The sequence below is a fragment of the Geospiza fortis genome, unplaced genomic scaffold (genome assembly GCF_000277835.1).
Source record: "Geospiza fortis unplaced genomic scaffold, GeoFor_1.0 scaffold659, whole genome shotgun sequence".
Classification (NCBI taxonomy): domain Eukaryota; kingdom Metazoa; phylum Chordata; class Aves; order Passeriformes; family Thraupidae; genus Geospiza; species Geospiza fortis.
The window spans coordinates 579,341-605,937 of record NW_005054530.1 but is presented as its reverse complement, the minus strand read 5'-3'; positions in this window follow the sequence as shown (position 1 = coordinate 605,937).

The window sequence follows — 26,597 nt, the reverse complement described above, 5'->3', positions numbered from 1 at the left end:
TCCTCTGTTAATGCACATGAACTGGTTGGAGTGCACAATTAGGAGGAGGCTGCCTGTTTTCAATTAGGTCAGAGGAGAGGACCTGCCTCTTTCCTAAATGAATTGCAGATAAAGCTTCCCAGGAGTGGGCCTCCCTCTCCCAGGGCTGGCATAAATCAGGGAATGCAGCAGCAGCCTGCAGCTTTACCCCAGGGGAAGCAGCAGGGTCCAGTCTGCCCACAGGGCTCATCCTGCCCTGGAAAAGCATCGTGGCGTGGCCAGGAGAGCTCTGTCCTCCTTTTTTCCACCATTTTCCAGCATTTTGTGTTTGTGATGATGAACACATCTGGGTTTCATTGCCTGCCTTGGGTCTGATAGGGGCTGGGGGAGGTGGTCTCTCTCCCAAAGTCCTTGTCAAGAAGATGGAGGTGCTGGAGCCATGTGAAGGGGAAGCTGAGTTATTTTTGTTGACAGGATTTGAACAAGTAACAGTTCTGGCTAATTACACTGTAATTGATTTGGCATGTTAATAGAGACTTCCAGGGAATCTCGGTACTTTCTTGTCCCTTACAAAGGGATTTCGAACTCTGGGCTGGTTTGCTTTAAAAACAGAAACACAGCAAATGAAACAGAGCAATTGAAGTAATTTGCTGAAGTCCCTCAGGCACAGGGAATAACAGTTACTGCTGGAAAACCAGATACTTCCATAGGAGGAACTTTAGGAAAGCAGATGACCAGGGCAACTGGGCACTCAGCATTAGCAGAGGCCTAGCAGTCACCAGAGAGATTTTTCTGTCCTTTCAATGCTCTAAAACCTTTGGTTCACAACGATTTTTTTCCTTGATGATGTTTAATAGGAGAGAAAAAAACCTCTGCATTCATATGGGAAACAAAACCCACCATTTCAAATCTGCATTAAGGGGAATTAAAGTGCAGCCTCACCCCTTCTCTTCCCCCACATGCTTCAGAACTGGGGCCAACTGGTGCTTCAAACTAATGCTGGGAAAAACCATTTCCTTCTATCCACAATGCTCTAAAATTGTCCAGCCCTTGTTCTGCAGCATCTGGCATCGGTCACTCCTTGGAGTCAGGCTACAAAGGATGAACTGGAATCTGAAGGAATGGGATCAAAAGCTCTGCCTGTATGAGGATGTATTAACATTTTTTCCTGTAAACCATGAGCTTTCCAGTGCAGTAAAAGTCCCATCTGAGGGCCTCGAGGTGTTCAGCCTGAGCTGTGAGTGCACCTTGATTTACCCAGACACAAAACAGCCCAGTCACCTCACATACCTAAGGCCAGGATTATGCTTTCCTCTGATAATTAATGCATTTAAAAACAGGACATCCAAAAGCTGATTTGCAGCATCCCTCACAGCGAACTGTGATTTTAGTGTGACACCATTACAAGTGATACAAGGTGCTGATTTACCTTTTCCCTTAACTGGCACCATCTCCCAAACACTCCCATTTCTTTTGTGGGAAATCTGTGCCCTGAAATCTGTGGGAAGGGCAGGAGAAGCTGCAGCTCAGAGCGCTTTGGAGACCATTTAGTACTGCAAGGTCACCACTTATTGAGCTGAGCTGACCCAACACTGTGATAAAAGGATGGATCACACTCCATGGGCTGCTCCACCTGTCAGCACTGAGTTAAACCTCACACAGTCTCTGGAAGTGATGGCTGTAAGGGACAGAAGAGATGATTGGGAGGTTTATGTGACTTTATGGCTGAGCACCACTGCTAGGCCGCTCTGTTTGAAGGGCCTCAAAGGCCTTGAGGATCCTCTGCACGGGGCTGGATTCCTGACCTCTGATTTTTCCCTGGCAGAAACAATGCCTGGACATGTCCCTCCAACCCCCATGGCACTGTGATTGCAGTGGGGTGCAGTTTGATAAATTCATGCACGATAGTGATGGAAAAACCTCCATTGAAGGAAGTGGGCTGGGAGCCAGGCCCACAGCGAGGCCTTGTCTGGAGCTGTTACTGTGAGGGCGGATTCTGTAACAACTGTATCATAAAACACTTTACAAAAGAGTCATGAACTCGGGGAAAGAGGGAGGCTTATATATTCTGTTTAAACAGAGTAAGGCTTATATATTCTGTTTAAACAGAGGAAGTTGCTCAGTGACTTGGCAGCTGAGCACGACCCCCAGTTACGGGTAACCCAAGCCAAGATCAGAGAAACCATAAAAGCAGAGAATTAACATCAAGGCTCACATCTTTCCAGCCTGTTACTGATTCTTGGGAGTATCTTTGAGCTGGATCTAGAGCTGGAGGAGAGGAAAATGAAAGGGCTGTGTGATGAGGGTGACAGCCTGGGCACAGGTTTGTGCAGGCTGCCAGGCCGCTGCTTGAAATTGCTTTTTCAGGGAAATCGATACCCAAATTCCCCTTGACGTCAGTGGGGCCAGAGTTTCCCATTTTTTTGTCTAATAAAATGTCAGGGGGGGTGAAGTGAAGTAGCTATCACAGACAGAAGGAATGCAAGTATAAATAGAGTGGGGAAAAATTAGTAGCTGACAAATATTCCTTCTTTGTTGCGTGGAAGATCTGGAAATTGAAAAAACCCCCACATTTCTTTGCATTCTGTAAAGAATAAATTAATCCCCAGGTTTCTGGTTTTGGATGATAAATAAATGTCTGAATAAAAGGAAAGAGAGGAAATGAGAGGCAGGAACACATAACTTTTCACTCAGAAGGGTCTGAATCTTGGCTAGGACCAGGCAACAGCGTAAAATCATTTTCTTGTATTCTTGAGCCAAGGTTTGATGGAATGGAGGCTTTAGTGACAGCACTGCCTTAAATAAATGCCTCTCCTGGCCTCGAATTCCCACTGCTGAGCAGCAGCACATGGGGTCTGGGGAGAGTAAAAGCTCTGCAGGAGTGTTGGGAAGATGGTGATGCCATCAGCTTTGCCACCAGGATCCTTGACCTGTCCTTGCAGGTTCCCTGGGTTTGCCAGCTCTCCTTGTCCCCATCCTCCTGACCACAGAGAAGGCTGTGGGATAGTGGGGGCAGCAGGTTTGGGACATGAGCTGTAATCAAACTCAGCACTGCCTGGCATGCAGTTTGTGAAAAACACATTTTATTCTCTTGTAAAAAATAAAAAAGTTTAACAAAGGACAATAGGAGATAAGGACAATAAAGTAAGGATTATGGTTGGGTGCATCTTGGCACTTAGCCAAGAGCACACTTGCTATTTTGGAAACGCTCTTTCTATACTATTTCTATTGCATCAGCTTGTTATATATTCATAAACAATTATACACAATAAACTTTTCTTTAAACTAGTTTCCATGCTTTAAGAATTGTTTAGCATATTCCTTTTTTGGTTTGTTTTTTTAGAGTATGTGTATTTTTTGACTGTGGTTTTATTATTACTTTTACTTTTATTATTACTTTTGGTTTTAGACAATGAGTGTTGATAGTTGGTATATCTGTAGTAGGTGTTTTTATCATATGTTTATTAGATGTTATATTATTTAAGTAGGTCTTTCAACACAAGTATATTAGTTATTTCATTACTATGTTTAAGGTTAATTAACAACAGAAACAAACACTGCCTCTTTATAGCAGTTATTTCAACACCACACATATAAAATCCATTCTAATATTTGCAAAAAGCCAATAATATACTATGTATCTATAACAAGTTCTTCATCCTCCTTTTCCCCCATCCATAAATCCTTTTTCCTGTGCTGTGCTTTCTTCCTCCCCCATTTCTCCACCCACCCCTAATGAGTTTTTCTTCACCTGGCCCAGCTTTGCCACCTCTGCAGTGAGTCTGGTGTTTGTGGCAGTGGTCCCTGGGGAATATTGTCCTTATCTGGGTAATATTGTCCTCACCTGGTGTTCCTGGGTGTGCCAACCTGTGCATCTCTGCCCTTGCATGGTCCTAGGGATTCTCTCCAGCAATCTGTGACTTCTGGCCACCCTCACTCAACACCTCCTTAGCCACCTGCAGAATCCAGCCCTTATCTGGAATTTCCCCCACCTTATCTGTCCTTATCTCTCAGGGCCAGCAGTTTCCCACATCCTGTTCAGCCACCTCAGCTCCAGGCCAGGGCTCAGCCAGCGCCTTTGTCAGCTGCCCACAACTCCAAAAATAGAGGGAAGAAGAGGAAGATGGTGAGATAACCCTTCTCAATCGTTCACCATCAGCCTGGGAGGCTGCCCTGAGCTGTCCCCACAAGCACTGGGCACAACAACCACCTGCAGAGAGGTTTTGCAGGAGAAGTTTGGGTGGTTTAGTGGCTGCGGGATGAACGTGGATCAGTAGTGACCAACTGCTGAGAAGGAAGCTCCCAGTGGTGAGAGGCACAGGCAGGAACACCAGGAGTTAAGACCAACAAAAATAATCATTTCACACTGCTGGGTCAATTTGTGATGATGTTGGCTGGTCTGCTCTGTCTAGGTTTAGGGACTGCTCTCCAAGAAGGATGTGAGGTGGAGGCTATTTCAAAGAGAGCTGGGTCTAAAAAACAAGACCTGTGGGGAAAGATTGGAGGGAATGGAAGTGTTCAGGCTAAAGAAAGGAAAAATGAAGGAAAAGATGCCAGTATTCTCAAAATGCACAGAGGAAAGGATAAACTGCTCTTTCATGTGCTCAGGGCACAGAGGAAGCATTAATGACCTCAGGGGAAAATCCAGGTTAATTGTGAGGAAAGCTTCCTAATGAGCTTTGGACAAAGATCTGGACCAGCTTGCCTTGGAAAGCCCTGGAAGTTCCAGCAGGGAAAGTTTTGGAAACAAGCTGGAGTAACATCTGTCAGGGGGTGAAGCCCAGCTGATCTTGCTTTAAGGTGTGGGATTGGTCTCTTGAGGATCCTTGCAGCCCTGGCCTCAGGGAGCCCATGGGATTCCCCACAGCACGAGGAGAATTTGCTCTGTATTCCCTCAGCCCTTCTGATCTGAGCCATCAGCAGCCATCAGAGGAGGAGAAACTGATGGGGGAACTGGCACCTGGTGACATAATTATTATTATTGGCAGAAACCTGTTTGTTTGGAAAAAACAGACAAAGCCCTGTGTCACTCAACCCAGCAGAAATCCTCCCAGAGAAGCCAGTTTCTTTGCTCACCGTTTTCAGATCAAAAATATCCCCAGAGGAGATTCTGTGCACCCCCAGTGCTGTCAGGCTGTATCTGCTGGGGTTTTTACTGCCTTCCCTTTGAATTCTTTCCATCTTCCTGCCCTTCTCCTTTCAGAGACACCAAGCCTTTTCCTTCCTTTCTTCCCTTTGCATCCCTTTTGTATCCAGATTTTCATTTTGGGAGGGGATGCCTGGTGTCATGTAGGTATTCTTTTCTTTAATTGGCAGCAGAAAGCTACTTGAATATGCACATTCAGAAAGATTTAATTCAAATCAAACCAATACTATGAATGATTAAAAAACCCCTCACAACCTGTAAAACATGCAACATTCACAGACAACAAGAATGACTTAGTGTTAGTCATGGTTATGAATGATGCTTTAGGTGGAAAATTGTGCAGAGGAGCTTAAAATAAGTGAGTGAAGTGAAAAAGAGGTGAATGAAAAATAAGATATTTGTTCTTATGCTGTCAGGTGCTTGAGTTTGCACAGAGTCCTGAAATGATGCAGACGAACTCTGCTTAGACTGGGAAAGGAAAAAACCCACAAAAATCAGCTACAAAGCAGTTAATGTTCATGGCAGATGCTCTGTTTGTTTAACAAGTACTTTCAGGCTTTTTTGCCTGGAGAGCAGTGTCTCTTTTTTCATGTTAATGGGGATGGTTCTTTTTAAAAAACACCACGTTAAGAGGCAAAGAATAAAACATATTTATTCTAAATGGAAAGGCAATTACCTCAGTGATGTTCCCCTGGGCATAAGAATCTCCATGCACAGCTCAGTGGAGCTCCAGTAAGTAACCACTTTTGAGAGTGTCTGCATGTAGAATTGAGTTGGTTTTAATTGCTTGTTGAATTACCTGGGTTCTAGCCCTCAGCCCTTCCAGCTGTAAATTGCTTACAAGCTGAAGTGGGAAATGCTGAGAAGCTGTGGGTTTCAAAAATAAGCCTATAAAGTGCTTTCCCCTATGTGTAAGGAACTTCCAATTTAAATTGGTGCTCTCCTGTTGGAAAAAAAAAAGAAAAAAAAAGAAATTGCTGGGATGCACTGTTCAGACACCCAAACAGATTTTTCATTCAGTTTTTTCCAGACAGAGGGAGAAGAGCTTTTGGGTAGTTTTGACTTTATTTCCACATATCAGAGGCAATAGATTGCCTCAGTGGTGTCTGCAGCTAATAGGAAGGAGCAGGCTCACACCCACAATAACTACTTGTGTTTGAAAACTTCTGGCACATGAAAAAGATGAGATAAAGCAGGATTTTTAAATGGGTGGATGTTCTTGAGTTAACTGAGGATCTTGGTTTGGATGCTGAGAATTCCACTCTGATCCCTGCTGTGACTTCTGGACAAAAATAACATTTTTAGCAGCACCAAAAATGCAATCCTGGAAGCTGGTCTGGGGCAGAAACGGTATCACCACAAAATGTCAGGAAACTGAAATCCAGCTACTTGAGGCTGAGCTGAACTTCACTGGTTTATACAGCTCAGTGACTGAAACTCCCACCAGATTCCAGGGCAAAGCACCAGGGATTCACTCAGCAGTGAGAGCCCTGCCAGGAGGGAAATCTGCTTTGCTGCATCCTGCCCTCCTCTGGAGCTGTGGATCTGGCTTCATCCCAAAGATTCTGCTGCCCAGCAGGACATCATCATCATCATCATCATCTATTATTATTATTATTGAAATACCCATTTCAAACAGCCTGGGAAGCTGAGATTCCACCACATTTGTTGTCCACAAGCAAAGGGGTTTTTAAAGAGGGTCAGAATGAGCCCAGGTCTCTGCTGGAGGAGCACAAACCCCACCCAGGGAGCCTGCACAGCGAGGTGCAAGCTGAAAAGCTGGAGCAGCCACAATCAGGTGCTGAGCTCCAGGCTCCAGAGGGGAAAATCAGAGTCTCAGTGTGCTGCTGGTTCTGCCAAGGCAGCTCCTCCAGCACGTGCAGCACACACAGACCCTCCTGGCCCTGCCATGAGGACTCAGGGAGGGACAGTCCACTCAGCACATGCATTACATCACACTTTTATTTTCCTTTTCCTATTTTTTTTTCCCCTGGTGTGATTCAAATACCAGGCCGAGGAGGTCATTGAGAGGAAGGATTTGCTCTGTGCTTGGCTGGCTGGAACCCAGCATCAAGCTTCAGGCAGGACAGTGCTTTAGGACCCAGCCAAGGCACAGAACAGGGTGTGCAGATGTCCTCTGAAGGAAGGACACAGGGTATGGGGTTTTGTGCAGACACAGCAGCACTGCAGCACCCTCAGGTCGTGACTTCTGCTGCTCACCCTGGGGCTGATTAAAGCCCCAGAGACCCTGCTGGGATGGCCACAGAAGCCTGGTGGAGGGATGCTGCTGCCATCAGCGCTGGGAGCAGGGATGGGACCCCAGCTCACAGCCTGGGCTCAGTGGATCTCTGACAGAGGCTCTCACAGGAGATGAAGGGTGTGCAAGGAGGATTTACTGAACAGAAGGGTCTCAGTGTCCCACCCCACGTGTGCTCTCTATTGTGTGATTTGGGGCTCCCAGCTGCCTGCTGCTCTCCAGCCACATCCCTGCTCTGCATCCAGCCCTGCAGAAATGTCCCTGTGGAAGTGACAGCTGGGACATTGCAGCCACAGGGCTGCTTTGAATGCAGAAAGGGGCACCGAAAAATTCCTCTCTCCTTTCTAGTTATGTCTTCCTTACAGGAAGTTTTTGATGTGGCTCTGGTCCAGCTGGCTCTCTGAGGAAAGGAGAGCCTTTCCACACATAAACCTGCCGTGAACTTTATGATTTTTTTTTTAAAAAACAACATTGACAAAGTTAAACATGTCAATTGTCAGTTGGTTTAATGAGAGCAGCGAGGGGAAAGAGGTTGTTTTAGGCATGTGAGGCTTCTTGTTCTTTAACAACAGAATGGAAACTTAAAACCAAACAGTGCTGCATATGGGCCCAAATGATCTCTGCAGGCAAAAGGGCTGCAAATAAGGAGGGTTATTTCAAGGACTCAATAAGTAATGAAGTCCCCCTTCAGGCTGGGCTGATCACAAGCAAATGAATGGTGACTCCAACTTCAGAGCACACAGCCCTGGGGAAGCCACAGCCCTGCCTGGCTGGCCTTGAACGTACTTGAGGCCTCTCTGTGAGACTTAATTTGAGGACAAAGGGAATAAAATAGGAAGCACATCACTTTGTGGATGTGTGTCCTTCTGTTACAGAAATTGCTCGTTCTCCCACAGGGAGGAAAAAGGACTCATCTTCACTGGCACAGCAAGGCCTCTCTGCCAACACTCTCACAAAGGGGCTGGAGCAGATAAAAAGCTCCAAAATCCTTCCAGATCATCCCTGCCTTGTAATGCTTTATGAGGAATGAGGACTAGAGAGAGCTCTTCACAAAGGAGCGTGTAGTGTTGGAAATACTCATTTTGGTCTTGTGCAGCAGGCACAGATGGAGTGGCAACAAAAGGGATCTGGCTGTGACTGCAGTGCACCTATCTGGATTGGCAGTGAGGCGCTTGGAGTGGCAGAAAAAGGGATTTCTTGGAATGTGGGCATCTGAAACAGGACTGGGCAGCACTCCCCAAAAGGGAACGATGCCTTTCTCATAGAAACTGGGAGAACATCAAAGGGAGTCAGAGAGCTTGGAGAGCTTGGAGACCTTTCCTCCACCACCCCAGCAGAGCCAGAGCATTCCTGAGCTCCTCACAGTGCAGATCTGACCTTCTTTGAGCCTCTCCTCCGAGGCAAACCAGCTAATTCACTCTGCAAGTCCAACTTGAGGCAGAGAAATTTGTACCCGGATCACACAATAATTCAATTGAGTTTCTGGTGGAGATTATTCCGGGAGTAAATACAATTATCTAGACATGTAACAGGAATTCAGGATGGGCACAGGGTAGAAATTGGTTGTGTTGAGGGATATTCCTGGATGTTTCTTAGCTGCACACATATGACAAAGATGTCTAACTTGTGCCTGAGGACTTACATCAATGTCTTCCCAAAGTGAGGGCTGACACTAAAAATGATCAAGCCATGGAAAGCAGAGACGAATGGACAAAAATACACAATGAGCAGGCTGACAGGAATTTGTGGCAAAGCCAAATTACTATGAGTTGGGTTTTATTTTCATTCTGCTGCTCTGCAAGTCAGATAAACGAGTTGATAGGCACAGCAAAGCCATTTTTGCTGGTCTGTGTGCAGGTATAGGTATTGCTGTGCACCTACTAATGTACAAAACTTACCCAGAACCTGCTTCTCCTCTGAATCAGCAACCCACAAGGCTCAGGGCTAAGTGCAATTTCTCTTGAAGAAAAGGATAATTACAGTTCATTAGTAGATGAGGCACTCAGTTCTCTTCAGAGAACGCACTTCAGAGCCCTGCCTTTGCTTGCTCTTGAAGCAAGGCAAAATCAGGCTTTAAAAAAAGGATAATCAAAAAGTGCTGTATAACTCTAAATGCCAGCAAGGAGAAGAAAACCACTTTAAAGCCTAAAGAAATCCTCTTGTTCTTTATATTCTGTGGGTAAAGCCTTGGACTTAGAGAAGCCAAAGGCAAGGCTCCCACTCATTTGAGTGGGGCCAGCATTTCAACATGCTTTGTGAATTCTCAGCATGTACGGCCTGATCCCTTCTAAAGAGATTTATAGCAAGCAGGAGGAGCTACAACTCCATAAAATGTTGGTGTGTGCACATGCAGTGAATTAGTAGACACAGAAGATTTGGACACTTAAATTCGGGTTTGCAAATGGAGCCCCTTTATCAGCTGGAGCACATGCAGTGTGGTAAATCCAGATAATTCCTGGAGAATTTCTGAGCCTGGGGTCTCTGTGTTACACCCTTTGCCTGCCAAGAGCCTGGCTCTGCAACCAGCACCAGTTCTGTCCCAGTAAGGACTTGATCCATCCCTGGATTTCCTGCTGCGCTACCTCCACGGACAGCAAGGGCAGATGTCAAACCTGGGACTTTTCTGCAGGGAGCTCAATTGATTTTCCATACAGAAAAACACCCCCTGGGCATTGAAATGCATGAGAATCACACACCTGGGTGCAAGGCAGAGTTTTAAAATGTCCTGCCATGAATTTTACATGAAGAGGACTGAAGAGGTCTAAAAAGTCAAACCGTGGTTTTTTAAACAAACAGCCCAGCTTTAAATTAATGTATCTGGGATTCCTCTGGCAATAAAAGATAGGATCATGTTGACTGGGCTACACAGATGGACTAAAATTAATCTTGAAAAAGATTTTTAAGCAACCTAAATTCCCTTCCTCCCCACCATGGGCTCAGAGCTGGCTGGGACAGCAGTGGGCAGGTTAAATATCCCAGCTGAAAATAAAGGTATTAATCTACAGTGCTGCCTGTGCATTTAGGCAATGCTCATAAGCTGTCAGGCTGCAAAAGCAAAATGTTTTCTCTAATTCCAAAGCAGATCTGGAGAACCCTAGCCCTCCATCCTGGTGGAAGGAGGACATGGTGTGTAAAACCAGGCTGCCTGACATCCAAAGGCAGAACAGCCTCAGCCTCAGGGTTTGCCACAACCCTTGTGCTTGGGGCCGCAATTAAACTTCTCAACTTCAAAGAAGAAATGTTTCTGAGAACAAGAATAACCCTCCAAATGATCCTGACACGAGCTAGCATATTTGCTTTGCATATTTCTGGAATATTTCTGGGCTTTTCAAAACAGGGCTCAAAGTGCTGTGAGAAATTTGCCACCTCCAGCATTCAGGCCCGGGCAGTGTGGGGAGTGTCCCAGTGACACTGAGATTTATTTTCTTCTGCCTGTAGCAAATGGGTTTGCTAAGATCTCAGAGCTATTGGAACAGAATTCCTAACACTTTACCAACCCAGGCCATGCATTATGTACACCATACTCCCCTGCATGTTTTACAGAGGATTAAAGTGAGCAGTAGGTGTTGGAAGCTGCTGACAGGAGCAGGATGTGCTGCAGATGGCTGAAAGGCACCAGCAGGAGCTGGGTTCTGATTGACCACTGGGGTCTATCTGCCCTTTTCCCTAAGCACAGTGAAATACTCTGAGAGCTGAGGAAAGCTTTCAGCCCAATCAACACTTAGGCTGGGACTAATCAGTCATTAAATGAACAGAACGATGAGGGCAGGAGGAGCTTTTAGTGTTTGGAAGCAGCGTGGAGGGGAGGATGTGGAGCTGGACATGCACTCCTGGAGGCTCTCCACGAGCTCACCTGGCCTGTCCACATGCACAGAATTGGGTGGGAAAGGTGCTCCTTCCCAGAACCCTCCTCTGCCTCCAGGGATCAGAGGCTTAGGGAGCACAGGACACAATTTAAGTCACAAAGCATGGATTTTCTTTGAAGTTTGCTCTAGCTACATGCTTCCCCCATAAATCCTTCCATATTTTTATTCCCAGGGTACTTCAATAATTTTCACTTGTTGAACTATTTCAGTTCAATCTGAGTTTAGAGCAACAACTTCTCTGTTGCACTCCCAGCTCTTGCCCTGTCCCGTGAGCAGAAGCAAACTGTGATGTTGAGTACCCAGGGTGCTCTTGTGGAGTATTTTTGTTCCTTGTTCACATGAAAATGAAGGGCAAACCTGCTGTCTGAGGGAGCCTGACCTGCCTTGGGCTGTGTGTTCACAAATGTCCTTGGGCAGGACATTTTCCCTTATGTGAGTGACCAATTCATCCACCAAGAAAAGCTGCTTGCAAAAACAGTTGAAACTATTTGGCCTCTTCAAAGTAATATTTCTCCCTGCCCCTGCCAGGCAGGGGAAGAATTATGTTCCCCTTTTTATGACAATTCTAAGAGAAGCTGGTTCAAAGCAAACAGTAAAATGAGCTTGGGGGCCTTCCTGAGCGTGCCACAGAATGCTGTGTGTAGCCAGCTGAAAGAAAGAGCTGCAATTTGTAAGAATCAACAAGTGGCCCCAAGAATGAAACCTTGCACCTGACAAATCATTTCAGGTTTCCTCGGGCTCCCTCTGCCCTTCACTGCCTGGTCACATACTTATCTCACAAATTCTCTGAAGGAAGAAGCATTTTTTTGTTTACCCCATTTGCAGCATCCCCAGCACAAATCGGTTCCAGCTAAGGCTGGTGGGTGTTGTCATCATGGAAATAATTGCAAGGATCAGATTTACAGTGGAGCCTCCATAGCTCTTCTTGAGGTTACACAGCAATGTTTCCCTCAGCTCTGCAGCCTGATGTGCAAACCACACTTATTCTGGGGAGTTTCTGACAGAAACTTGGCTCTTGGCAAGCACTTAAGCCCATGAGTTGTTGCTATTACACTGGACTGAAATGCTTTCTTGAGCAGAGCTGGACTAAAGCCCACACATGCATGTTTTGCTGGAGGTGTTTTTTAAAGCCCCCTTCCCTGGGAGATGTGTTGCCTGTCTCACCCCTCTCCAGACCCAAATTTCATGTTTTACCAGCCAGATTGTTTCCCCCAGGTGACAGAGTTCCTCTGTGGGCTCCCGGCCGCAGCATCAGTGCCCGTGGGGAGGAAGTGTGACCCCATGCAGAACGGAGCAAACTTCCTACCCTGGGCCTTGAATTAACGCTGCAAACAATTTGCATTATTCATGGAAAACAGGCCTTTCCTCAAGATCCCTTCTGCCAGCAGCAGCGGTGAGGCATCAGCTGCACTCCTTATCGGGATTGTTACTAATATGCATCACAATGAGAATACTGCTCCCTCTTCCTCATGAACAGAGAGGATTCAAACATCTCCCTTCTGCAGAAAACAGGTGATTCATCTCTCTTGCTGGGAGGAAAGACTGACATATGTTGAACATATTGTACCCTGGCTTGTGAAGTTACAAAGCTTCCTCTGTGGGCAAGGATCACTCAGAGGAAAACGCCTCCCTTCGCTCTCCCTTCCCTCCAGCGGAGCCCATTTGATCCTTCCCAGGCTCTAAACAAAGCTGCCTGTGTGCCCTTGGGAAGGGCTGCTCCAGGATGGGACATGTGCAGCCGAAACCAGCCACGGGGGGAATGGCTGGGGCTCGGCTCAATTTGATTAAAGTCATTCCCTCACTCAGGCCGGGGACCCAGACGAGCTAAAAATACTTTGGTCCTTTCCTCTGACTCTCATTTTAGGCCTGTGCTCTGTGTTCCTTTCTGTTTGGTGACAGAAAATGTTATCTAGGGGGTTGTTGAGTTTTTTTAAAGGTATGCTCTAATCTATAACCATTTGCCTGTTGAAAAAATGCAGGTGCCTGCTTTCTGGTGGGATGTTTTTAGGCTGACGTAAAAATTCTTGCCCTGCCATTTTCCAGCATGTGACACAAGCCTGATGCCATCAGCTCAGCTGCTGCAAAGAGGTCCCAAAAGTGTTAACGCCCGAATTTTCTCTTGGAGCAGAAGAAACAAAACAAAAAGAGCTCAGCTTTCCCCCAGGCTGATGTCTGTGAATGCAACGCTGCCCCCTCCCAGGGCTGCTCTGCTCTGATCTCTCTGGCTAATTTTGAATTAAGGTGAGAGGAATTCTCTAACTCACTGAGACTCTTAAAAAGCCCCTCCACAGCTCAATCCCACATCCCTGTGAGATCATGAATGCAGAGATGCACCTTGACTTGTCCAGTGCTGCACATTAGGTCACAGTTAGAGCTCAGAGACAGCCCCGGGCTCTGCACGAGCTGAAATCAATCACTGGCACTGACAGCTTGACAAAAAGGTCAGGGGAAAGATTTCAAGTTATTTTCCACAGTAGTGGCTGCTCAAGTACTGAAATCTGGCTGAGATCCTGGCTAGTTAATCACTGCCAGGGAGGCTTTAACCTTTAGGTATCAGAAGTGGCCACCCATAACTGGAATAATTTGAATTTATGGGCATATTACAATGGAGAGCTTGTGGCGCCTCCCCGCACCATTTTTATGTGCTACTGCCCTGTTGGAATCATGCTACATAAAAACTGTCAAAATACTTGCAGAGAATGGACAGGAAAAGGAAAAAACAATTGTATTTTAGAAGTAGAAATACCTTAAGAAATCAGACTATTCCAATAACAGCTGAAACTTTCAGTCGAAATAACTTTATAACATAAATACCTCCTCCTCAAAAGGCAGAACATTTAAAGCAGGTGACTGTTTTTTCCCAAGCAATAAAATCACAGAAAAAATTAGTTCTAGGTTAACCAAAGCTAGGCACAACTTCAGGTCAAAATATCATACATTGCTTCAGTGGGGGGAAAAAAGGGGAAAAAAAAAGCATTCTGAGAATTTGAAATGTTTCAGCTTCTATTTTCATGCTGGCATTTTCAGCTCCTCATTTTACAATGACATTTTCATTTCAAATTGACCTTAAAACAGGTTTTCAGAAAACGAGAATGAAATATTTGGAGCATCCTGAGGCAATTCCCTCCTTTCTCCTTCCTTTCTTTCCTTCTAAGGATCCAAATCAAACCCCCAAACCACGATTCCTTTTTAAAGGAGAAAGAAATCTTCTGAGAATTGGGAATCTTTTCCATGCCAGGCAGCTCATATTTTTCTCCTGAGTTACAGGAGTGACTGGTGTAGCCACAGATCCAATAAAAGCCAAACTCATCCGCTCCAGGATCCTTGCAGCAAATGCCAAGCGTGCCCTCGTTAATATTCTGTGGAGGTTTGGGGATCAACAGTAGCATGCAGAATAGCATTTAATGACAGCAGGGCTTATTATCAGCGTGATTTGGCCTCATCTGGCCTCTGCTGGCAAAATAATGTGCATAATAAGGTGTGTTAATGCTGGGCTCTTTGGCAGGTCCTGGCAGATGAGACAGTGCAGCTGGCAGGACAGGATGGGAGCAGCTGGGAGGGGAAGATATTAAAACATTTGACATTTGGTGTCTGAGGGGGGCACTGTTTAGGGCTAATAAATAACTCACCGATGATGACAACCTGTAATGACAGCTTTTATTATGGTCTGGTTAATCCTCAGACTCAGCTTTGTCCTTCCAGGCCATCTGCCAGCCATTTGTTTTGCAGGGTTTTTCCTCCTGCTTTGTTAAGTGTGCTGCACTTGGGAAGAAGCTGTGGCCACAGGGGTGTGGGGTGTGTGCCTGGGGCTCATCCCTGCCTCTGGCAGGGCCAGCAGCTCCCAGGGGAAGGGCAGGAAGGGGATTTGGCCAGGGAGCCTCAGTGCTGCCAGGCTCCTGTGCAGATCTGGCTGAGTGCACTCTCCTCCAAGCATCCACATTTCTAGGGATGGGGAAATGCCTCTCTTTTTCCTGCATGGCCTGTTTCTGCCAGAGAAACTACAAACCTCCCTCTCCCCAACACCAGCAGCAAGGATTCTGTCACATCCAGAGGGGATAAGGAGGCAGGGCTGTGGAAATTCCCTGTGGGATTGTGGCACCCCTGTGTCCTCATGTCCCTCGTTTTTGGTACCTTGTCAGCTCTAATAACTCTGCCTGAAAGACAACCATTTTCCCAGACAATCTGCTAAGTGCCTGAAAAACCCAGACCAAACTCCAGAGTTTGTGTCAGCACTGACAGCAAGGTGTGCACAGCGTCCTGTGTGTCCCTTGGAAGTGACAAAGGGCCAATCTCCAGGTGATTTCCAGATGCACAAACTCCCCCAGCCAGGAATGACTGCAGCTCTCAGAGCAGGACACGTGCTAGAGGAAAGAAACAGCAATAAAATATTATGAAAAGAGGGAAGGGCAACACCCAGAGCATCTCAGGAGATGTTTGTCACCTTGTTTGTCATTAGCAAAGAGCCTCAGAAACTTAATTTGCCAGGTTAACATGGGGGAGCCTCAGAAACTTAATTTGCCAGGTTAGTATGGCAAAAAAAAGCAGTGGAGAGGAGTTTGGAAAGAAAGCCAGTTGTGGACGGGTCTGGAAGTTGTTTTCTTCATAAAACAGCCTAAGTCATAGAGCAAGTTCAAACACAGGACCCTAAAAAGGAAACACAATGAGGAGAGGCTTTAGGTGACCCTTAAAACCCGTAAAATTTGCAGAAAGGCTCGTCCATCTCACTGGAAAGGGTCAGGTGCCTTCCCTGAGCCCCACCAGGCCCTGAGGAGCAGCATCCTGGGAAATCAGCATCCAGCAGAGAAGATGTACTATAAAAACAAATGCTTGACACCAAAAAAGGAGTGCTTCTAACACTGCAGACACGTTAAAAATATTCTTTAGCTTCCCTTGAGGAAGAAATTTAAAACTTCCAGATGAATGGTTCAGCCTTCATCTGTGTGGGTTCCCTTTTGTTGTCTCATGAGTAAGATCCCGAGGAAGAAGGAGTGGGTGCCCTTTTCAGAGACTTTTTTGCATGTACCAGGCTATTTTTCCACCTGTTCATTGATTTCCATGCCATCACTCACCCTGTGACGCTCCAGCACCTTCTCTGCACATGAAATGCAGTCCAAGGAAGCAGCTCTGTCTCCTGATCGTGCACTTAATCACAGTTAATAATTCCTAAAAGGCATGGAGCACTAGGGCAAGCATGCCCTCCAGCAGCTTTACTGCAGCCTCTAGGACCAGCAATGCCTTGGAACTCAGGAAAATCTCCTTTTCCATGAGGAGTAATACTTTTTCCTTCAAGCCCCTCTTTGCAAACAGGGCATGAGGTTTATTTGTGCCCCAAAGTGGTTTAAAGTCAATGGAACAAGCAGAGCTGGAGTTGCTGAGAGACCCCCATCAGCCCAGGGAGCAAACATATTCCTGCCTCTTTACAAAGTGCTGATAAATCATGGGACAAACACAAAAAATAATCCAGGGCACTGAAGGTTTTTCCACACTACTCATGGCATGATCATTACAGAGGCATAAGTAGAACAAAGCCTCATACCAGATAGTCTTGGCTCTTTTTTTTTGCATTGGATGAGCCACAGATGTCCTTTACAGAATAAGTTATAAAATACATGTAAACATTTGTCACTGTGTGGGATTTTTTTTTTAATGTCTCACTCCTGCCTTTCAGTGGGACTTTGATTGGACTCCTTAGGAAAAGCAATGAGAAAACCTTAATTAAAATGTTGCTGCTCCCTGGACATCTGTTGTAGAGTGTTATATAAAATATTACACGTGGTTATAAATACACATTCATCTTTTATTTTAAACACATTAGTAATTGGGTTTTATGGGGCCACTGGGATTCATTAGGCACAGGATTGCAGCACTGAAGGCACACACAGGGATGGGGACATGGATGGGAGCCTGGGATTTTATAAATGTATTTTATAAATTTTTCTTTTTCTTTTTTTAATATAAAAAAGCTTTTTTGGGAAAGCTTTTTGCCATCTCCCACATGAGCAGTGTGTGCTTTGCTTCTGGGGCTCCAGCCACACTCCGCACTGCCCTGCCACTGCAAAGACGACTCCAGTGTCCTGTGACCCAAGGGTGGTTGGGGACAGCCATCACCCCCAGCAGCTCTGGCCCTTTCTGGAGCTCTATAAATGGCTGTCTGCTCCGAGGCATTGCAGGGAAAGCAGCTCCTCAGGACGTGTTTGCCAGCCCAGCCAGTGAGAACAGCGCTGCAGAGCTCTGCAGTCAGGGCTGCACACTTGGAACAGGGCAAAGAGGGCTGTGAGGGCCCAATATTCCTCTATCCACCTGTTCTGGATGACCCAACCCCAAAATTGGATCATGTCTTTTCCAGAAGATTCTGAGAGAAGTTGTAATGAGGTTAAATATGTGTAATAAACACCTGCCTAACAACGTGGTTGCCAACACAGCCCATGAGCATTTCTGGGCTGTCTCAGACCTTCTGGAGCTTCTCTCTGCACACCACTGACAAGTGCATTGCTCATTAACAGCAGCTGATTTTTGTGATCCATTGATTACCAGCTCAGAGGTGCAGCAGAGCAGTGCTGCTCCCTCTCCAGGCCCTGCTCCTGAGGAGACAGGGCCAGGACAGCTCCTGTCCCTGCAGCCTGAGCACTCCAGCCCCAGAGCTGGACGTGATGGATGGGGCAGAGCAGTGCAGGCAGAAAAGGAACCTCACTTTTCCTCCCCCTGTCACATCAGAGCACTCAGGCCAAGGGGAGCAGCTCAGCTGCTGCATGGGTTTGTCAGACTGGCTGCTTGTTCCGTTTGGGGCTTTCCCTGACCTCCCATTCCTCTTGCTTTTCATTCTTTCTCCCTTCTGCACCATCCTCGGAGGTGCCTGTCACTGTGGCCTCTCCCAGCCTGTGCAGATGAGCTCCCCAGCTCCACAGGGAAGCAGCCTGCTGCTGCTGACCCAGTGCACAGGACACAGACAGGAGCCTGCATTTCCCTGGGGCTGGTGCCCTGTGGGCTTGTCCCCTTATGGAAAAAGGAAATCCAGGCTGGTTTGGAAAGTTTCCCAGCCATGCCAGAGGGATTTCCAAGCATTCCTTATAGTTACATCACAGAATCCCAGAATGGTTTGGCAGTTGCTGTCGCTGTGTCACCCGGACCCTTTCTGGTGCCACCAGGCTTGAGTTTGGGCATGGATGGTCACCCTCCTGAGAATGATGGTGCCCAAAGTGGGATGGGACTCCCCACTGCCCTAAAGCACCAGGAATCGTCCCAGGCTGAGTCCTGGCAGCAGGAGAGGGGGAGAGGGCTCTTCCCCTGGGGAAGAACACGCCTTGTTTCATGCACAAGTGGCCTTGGCAAGCCTGACCTACATTGGGGATGGCTCTGGTGCAGCAGACTGGAAACTGGGTGGCAGCTCCAGATTAAAATAAAGGAAAAAAATAATGAAAAAGTGGGGCAGGCTTTTGTTGGATTACAGAAATGATTAGCATGAAACACGATTCTGTGCCTTATTTAATTGCATTAATTGAATGTTCCCCCCTCGTGTTTTGTACTCAAGATGCTGCTGGGTATTGTATGGTAAACAGGCACACAGGGCTGAATGTTTAGCCTAGCAGGGAGAGGAAGGCTGAGGTTTATTTTTACTCTGAAAACACAAGAATATATCCACAATGAGCCCATACATTGGACACTCCCACAAAAACTAGAAGCAGCTAAAGAGTGAAAAATGCCAATATTTGTGTTTTCACTGTCAGGTTCCAAAGTTAACACATTGAAATGCAAGATTAAGGCAAATTGCTGCTTCTTTGGACACAGCCAGCTCCCCTCAGTGCTGCTGTGGTTTGTGGATTTTGAAGCCTCGGGCTTTAAATGAAGGAGGAGGGATGGACACAGACATCAAGGAGCATCCTGGAAAGGAAAAACACCAGGAGAGCTTCAAGTGCTGGGCAGGCTGAAGGCCGTGATCTCTGGAAACGCCCAGCTGCTCTCAGGGAAGTTGTCCCTTTGAACCCCAGGGATGTTTTCTGCTCCCTCCTCCCCCCAGTTCCTCCCAGAGCAAAGCACTGCTGAGCAGAGGTGGGCACAGCTGCTCCCACACAAAGGTTTCCAAAGGATGCTGACATCCTGAAGGGACAAACAAAACCCGTGGGACGTTTCCTGCTCACCATTCGGAAGGGTTTTGGGTCTCAGGGAGCCTCTTGTCTCTCCCTTTGTGTGCAGCTGAAGAGGGGCTGGCGCTCCCGTGCTGGGGAAGGCAGTAATTGCTTTTCCAGCTGCATTTCCAGCATCCCCTGCTCCTCCCTGCGAACCAGGAGACTTCATGGAGCCTTCAGGGCTCCCTTGTTCACCCACAGAGCCACTCAGAGAAGGGCCAGGACACGGACAGAGGCTCAGGAGGGATTCCAGGTGTCGGTGGCATTCCCCCCTGGGCACTTCTGAGGATGCTCAAACACTTGGCTGCAATTTCTGCACAGAGCACTGCAACCCTTGGGGACAAAACGTGGGATTTGGGGGGGAAAACACAGTGTTTGTTTTGAGGAAGAGCTTTAGGTTCAAATGACTGATGAGGAGGAGGAGGGAGAAGTGTGGAAGGGCAGAAGGGGAGGACAGTTCTCACCAAGGCTTCCTCTGCTGCTGGACGTGGCAGGCAGGACCTGGCACACACACACACACACACACACACTGAGGTTTTCCCCTATTTTCACCCCATAAAAGAAGCTCTGCTGCTGGTGAGCTGTTGGGGATTGTCTCCAAAGAGAAATGGAATCTTTTCCTCACGGTGAACCACAAGAGAATGTTACTACATCCTGCTTCTTGTGGCTTATAAATAGCAGGAGGGAAGGAATGGCTGGTTAACTGTTTGACCCCGGCTTGGGAGGAAGAAAGCTCCCAAGAAACCTCAGGAACTCACCCCATTAGGCAGCCAGGAAAATGGCACAGGTCTGGCACCTTAATTATATGCTAATGACATCCGACCAGGAAGAAAAGCTTCAGAGGTCTGAAGGAAAAATACCTGACTGAGCAGGGTTGTGTGTGCTCACAGACACTTTCTGACAGCTATTCCCTCTTTCTTTTTGGCTTTTTTAAAATTTATTTTTATTTTTTAGCATTTAAGAAACAAAAGAAAGAGAAGCAGGCTGAAGAACCAGGTGAACCTTTGTCATTTGTGTTTGATTTTCAGTCCCAGAGCATGAGCTAAAAACAAAACAATCCTGCTGCAGAGAGCTTTTTCCAATGTACAGACTTTCAATGATCTTTCTGTTCATAATGTTTTCCTGATTCACTTCCAGCTAAGATTGCAAATGGTCCTCACCCATCACCTTCTGCTCAATTTGTCTGCAAAATACTTATTATTTTCCTATAAATTTATTTGCTCCACCTGGATAAAAAAATCAGCTAATGTGAATATGTAGCAAGTTGAAGGAAAGTATCCTCAGATATGTAATGCATATCTGTTATGTTTTTTTCTTAACTTGCTGGTTTGTTTGAATTATTGTTTCCCAAGGACTTTGCATTGCACGTGGATGCTCCCAGAAGAAGCAGAAGCTGTTGATGACAGCTTTACTAACTCATATTTACATCCATTCTCACCTGCTGCGTTTTTTGGGACTGAAATTGAACCAAATTGTACCAAAACCCCCCAGCCAAAACCAGCTCAGCTATTGAATGGGGTCTATAATGCTCAGCAAAGGCTGTGTGACAATCCCTGCAGGTTCTATTTCAGATTTGGGAAATCGTTCTGCTCCTGCCCGCCTCTGCTCCCTGGAGCTGCTGACTCTTCCCAGCTGCAGGCTGTTTGTTTGGCTTACTGATTAAACCAGCTGCTGGCACTGCCAGGAGCCTCACCTTTCTCCGGGGAGGCTGTGGTTCCCCTGTGCCCCTCTCTCCAGAGGGAATCACTGCTCTTTGTGACCGGGCTTGTGTTACACCAGGCTCTGCAGCTCCTGAGCCTGCAGAGCAAATGAAAGTTCTGCTTGAGGAAAAACCCCTGGAACTTGGGTGGCTGCTTCTTTTTTTAAATTATTTTTTAACATGAAATCATTAATTTCCTTTAGTGTGGAAACTGAGATGGCATCAGAGAATACTGCCACTGAGTCAGCATGACTTATTAAAATCTTTCATTACCTTTGCCATGTCGATGTGATGTGATGTGATGCACTAAACAAAAGGCTTTGGGCTTGAATAGAAGAGAACAGGGGCCACAAACCCAAAGACAGAGCATAAAACCTGCAGGATTCCTCATGGAGCAAAGCTCCTGATCCCCACTGCCTTTGCTGGCGCTGCAGCAGCTCCAGCTATCTGGATTAGATACCAGCCCTATCTCAGAGTTTTCCTTGCTGCTCTCTCTGCTTTGGGCAGCTCTGCTCTGCGTCCCGGCAGCGTGATGTGTTTATCTGTGTCTCCTGACCAAATTTACATGCACCGTGTTGTTAAATAAACTTCTAAAGCTGTTTTTCCTCCTGCCAGCGTTGAAATGGATCTGCCTCCTCTGAATGACAGACCCACACAGCCTGGAATTATCTGTGAGCCCATTCCTTGCTGATCCAAAGGCTTTTCCTCCCAGCTTGGTGGAGCCTTTTGTTGATAGAAGCAGCCAGAGTTTAGCTAGGGAAAAGTGCCCTGAAGGGAACGTGGCCCCAACACCTTTTGGTGGTATTTTGGGTTATTTTTGTGGTATTTCGGGTTAATTTTTTGGTGTTATTTTGGGGTTTTTTTGGCGATATTTTGGATAATTTTTTGGTGTTATTTTGGTGTATTTTTGGGTTATTTCTAAATAAAACCTTTGAGGCTCACAGGCACCGCAGTGAAAGCTCCAAAAGGGGAAAGGGGATTTGCCAGGGGTGTCCCTGAGCCCAGCAAGGGGTTTAAGGAATGATTTAAGGCTGGAACTTCACAGCAGCCTGTCAAGGGGGTCTGGCCCAGCTAAGCCAAGCCCTCGGTGTGTCCGGGAGATGCTCTGAGAAAGAGAAAAGGTTTCTGCAGCAGCAGCCAGGGAGAATTTGTGTGTTCACAAATTGCCTCCAAGCCTCGTTAATCCCCGCTCAAATACGGAGCTTTGTAAGCTGATCCCTCCTTTCTCAGCAGCCCCGGTGCAAAGCTGAGCTCTGCTTAGGCTGGGCTTAAAGAGCAGCCAAACCCAGCGGGACTTTGAGAGGAACGCCGGCTTTGAGGGGTTCCCCTCAAATCCAGCATCCCCCTTGAGAGGAACGGCGGATTTGTCTTTCCAAAGCAGCTGCGGGGCTGCTGGGAGGTGAAACCAGCACTGGGAGAGAAAAGAAACAATGGGAAGGGTTCCACTGGTTGGTGAATGGAAAAAGAGATTTGCCTTTACAAATAAACTTTGGGTTTGCTGATAAACGAAATTAGACGTTGAGAGATGAAAGAAACAATGGGGAAGAAACACCCCTAAATTCCATAAGAATTAAAAATTAAAAGGACGGTTATACATTAGAGGGAGATCTCTGGTATCAGAGATTTTGGGAAGTCTGTACCTCTCAGGTACCTCAGAAACGGGGAAAGAGAGAAGGGAAATGTGGCTGGGAAATTGGGATAAAAAGGAGGCTGCGTCCTCCAAAAATGTGAGAGATCCCAAGGGAATGCCCCATGGCCTCTCCCTTTATTGGAATAAAGAAAAAGGACTCCTCTGTCTCCTTTTGGGACATAAACCTCTGGTGTTTGTGGATTAATTTTCCCGACACCCTCTGGATGTGGGAATGGGGGATTGGAAGGGAATGGCAGAAAACAAAGGGAATGTGGCCAGTCAGAGCCCGCTGTTGCTCACACAGGAATTGGTGTGAAATCCCTCAGCCCCAGGTGTTTTAAATGGCTCTGCAGTGCGTTGATGTTCTGGTTCCCTCGGGGCTGTCTGGGATTCACCAGCAGCGTTAATTCGCTGCCCTTTGCCATTCAGCATTTCGGCATTTCCAGTGCCACTGGAAACTCGGTTAGGTCTGTTTAAAAAAGCTTTAAATAGGCGAAGTTCTCGTGTTTCCGACCCCACTCTGGAAAGATAAGCGGGATGGTTTGAGTTTCTGGCAAATCACGGAAATTTGCTTCTCAGCATGGCTTAAATAACGCTTGCTTCATTTTATTACTTCTGCAACTCGGGCCAGAATCAAGAGACAGATGTGAGCTGCCAAGCACTCTCAGGAGCAGCACAATCTGTACTTCGCAGGGGTTTGGGTTTTTCACGGCGAGCATCCCAGCAAAACCAGCACAGCATCCCCCAGGAACCTCGGGGAGGAGCAGAGGAGGGTCCTGCAGGCTCCATCTGAACAATTCAGAAGGTCCTGAGCTGGGAAATCCTCCTTGGCCCTGCTGAGCAGCAGGGAAATCAATCCCTGGTGGAGCTGTGCCCTCTCCCGGCCTCCCCGGGAACGCTGCGGGGATACAGGTGCAGAAAACCTGCCCGGAACATTCTTTATAAATAATCATTTTAAAATAGAAAATTATCTATATATCATTATTTTAAAATCATTATTTTATAAAGAATTTAAATATCAATTATCTATATTATTTATTTCGTCATATCAGGTGGCACAGCTCAGCAGAGCAGAGCCAGGGGATGGGGCTCAGGAGCACGGTGGCATTTTGGCACTGGCACAGCAAAGCTGGGAAAGCAAAATGCATCTCTGGGCTTTAATTCCTCATGTCAACCTTCTATTTGCCACACTGAGAGAAGTGGGAAGTTTTTTTAAAGCAATTCAGGACTCTGACAATACATTGCTTTCCTCCCTTTAAGAGGAACCAAGTGTTCACTGCCAGTGTAAAATTATCAGTTCTTGCAGACCATAAGGACATTGAGCAAAAAAACCATCTTCAACACTATTGCTATTTCCATCCTGTTTTTTTTTAATGAGAATTTTGACTGCTTTTCAGCAACTTCTTCTTTTTAATTGAAGATATTTTTAAAATTTTATTTTATTTTTTAAATTTTGTGAAGTGTAAGAGACAAGGAACATTTTGGAGGAAAAATCTGAGGTACTCTAAAGGGGACAAAATGAACAGTTTGGGCATAAAATCTGAGTTAATCTGTAGGGGAGACAATGAAGATTTTGAGGTAAAAATGAGGTAATTGGAGGTCCACAAGTAGTGAAAATTGTGAGGGTAAAATCTGATCTCCGTGGTAGAGAAGGAATATTTTGAGGTAAACTGAGGTGATCTGGGGGTAAAACCTGAGTAGCTCTATAAAGCTACAATGAATATTTTGGAGGGAAAATCTTCTGTAATCCAGAGGGGAGAGAATAAACATTTTGGGGATAAGACGGTTAATTATGGGATCTCTAGGTCATAAAATGTATATCAAGGAATTGTCTCATCTTCCTCAGGTCCTGGCATGAAATTCCCACTCAGAATGTTCTGGCCAGCATCTTTTCATTCCAGACAGCCTGGGATACTTGGTGAACTTTCCTTTCTTAGCTCCAATCATTTGCACAAATCCAGAGGAGATACTTGGCCCTAACAGCAGCCCAGTGGAGCACCAGCCAGGCTGGAAAATCTCCCTGAGGTCTCTGCTGGAGAGTGGGAGAAATGTCCCTCTGGGCTGGGGTGTCCTTGGTGGGCAGAGAGATCTGAAATTGGCAATATCCGATATTGGCACTATCTGAAATTGGCAATATCCGATATTGGCAACGTGGCTTTGTGCTCAGACAGGGATCCCTAGGAGGAAAGGGAGCCTTGGCCTCACCTGCACAGCTCAAGGTGGACGTGACAGAATTGGGGTGGCCTGACAAGACATGAACAGATTCCTGGGTTCTGGAGCGCCTTAAAGCTTTTCTCTGTCAGGTTTTAATGGGCTTCTCCTCAAGATTTCCTGTGGTCCAGCATCCCTGGTGTCCCTAAAGTACAATGATAAAGGATTGAGTCACTGACTAATAGGGTCTGGGATGAAAATGGTTAGAATAAAATTAGGCAAAGAATACAGTAAGAAAAAAAGAACTTTTAATGGCCGGAACAGGTAGGGATGAAAATTCTGGAGAGATTCCTTTAATTCCCTTTTCCGGGAATGCGGGCTCGGTGCTGCCGCCCTGTGGAGACCCCGAGGCGCAGCAGGGCCGGGACCCTCGAGGCTCCGCGGGGCGACCCCTCGGGATCCCACATGGAATTGTGCTGCTCACGGTGCAGGGGCTGCTGCCCTTTGGACACATTTTAAAGTAGTATCCTATAACATTTTGGAGGCTGTTTGCAGAATTCCATTTGTGGCTGGATCTCGCTCCAAGCGCAGTAGCCCAGGTGAGGGCTCTGACCCGTCCAATGCCCGGCTGAGCTGCTGCTGGCTCAGATTTCCCAGGAAAGTGGAGATCACTGCGGACTGGTGCTCTGTGCAGCAGGGCATGGTTTTCGCAGAGCTGAGATGAACATTGTAAGGAAATGGGAGCGGGTTTGGACCAGCCCTGGGACCGAACGCGGGTCGCAGCCGGGACCGGAGCGGGGACAGCGCCGAGTGGAGCTGCCCTCCTGTGGACACACCTGGTACTGCAGCCCCGGCGGGGCCGGGACCCTCGAGGCTCCGCGGGACGATCCCTCGGGATCATGGAATTGAGCTGCTCAGGGGACAGCAGCATTTTGGAGACATTTTAAAGTAGCATCCTATAACATTTTGGAGGCTGTTTCCAGAATTGCATGTGTAGCTGGATTTCGCTCCAAGTGCAGCAGTCCAGGTGAGGGTTCTGACCTCTCAACTTGTGCTCAGCAGCCTGGGGCTGGCTCAGGTTTTCCAAGGAAGCAGAGATCACTGCTGGTGCTCTGTGCAGCAGGGGCTGGTTTTCGCAAAGCTGAGATGAACTTTGTAAGGAACCGGGAGAGGGTTTGGGCCAGCCCGGGGACCGAACGCGGTCACAGCCGGGACCGGAGCCGGGATCGTAGCAGGCATAGCGCTAAACACGGCAGGGCGTGCTGCCCTCCTGTGGACATACCTGGTACTGCAGCCCCGGCGGGGCCGGGAAGCTCGGGATCACGGAATTGCGCTGCTCAAGGGTGAGGAGCTGCTCCTCTTTGGAGACATTTTAAAGTAGCATCCTACAGCATTTTGCAGGCTGTTTCTTGAATTCCATTTTAGCTAGATCTCACTCCAAGTGCAGCAGTCCAGGTGAGGGTTCTGACCTCGCCAGACTTGTGCTCACCTTGGTACAGCCTGGGTTTCGAGGGAAGTGGAGATCACTGCGGATTGTTGCTCTGTGCAGCAGGGCATGATTTTCGCAAAGCTGAGATGAACATTGTGAGGAACCGGGAGTGGGTTTGGGCCAGACCTGGGATCGAACGCGGCTCGCAGCCGGGACCGGAGCCGGGACAGCGCCGAGTGGAGCTGCCCTCCTGTGGACACGCCCGGTACTGCAGCCCCGGCGGGGCCGGGACCCTCGAGGCTCCGCGGGACGATCCC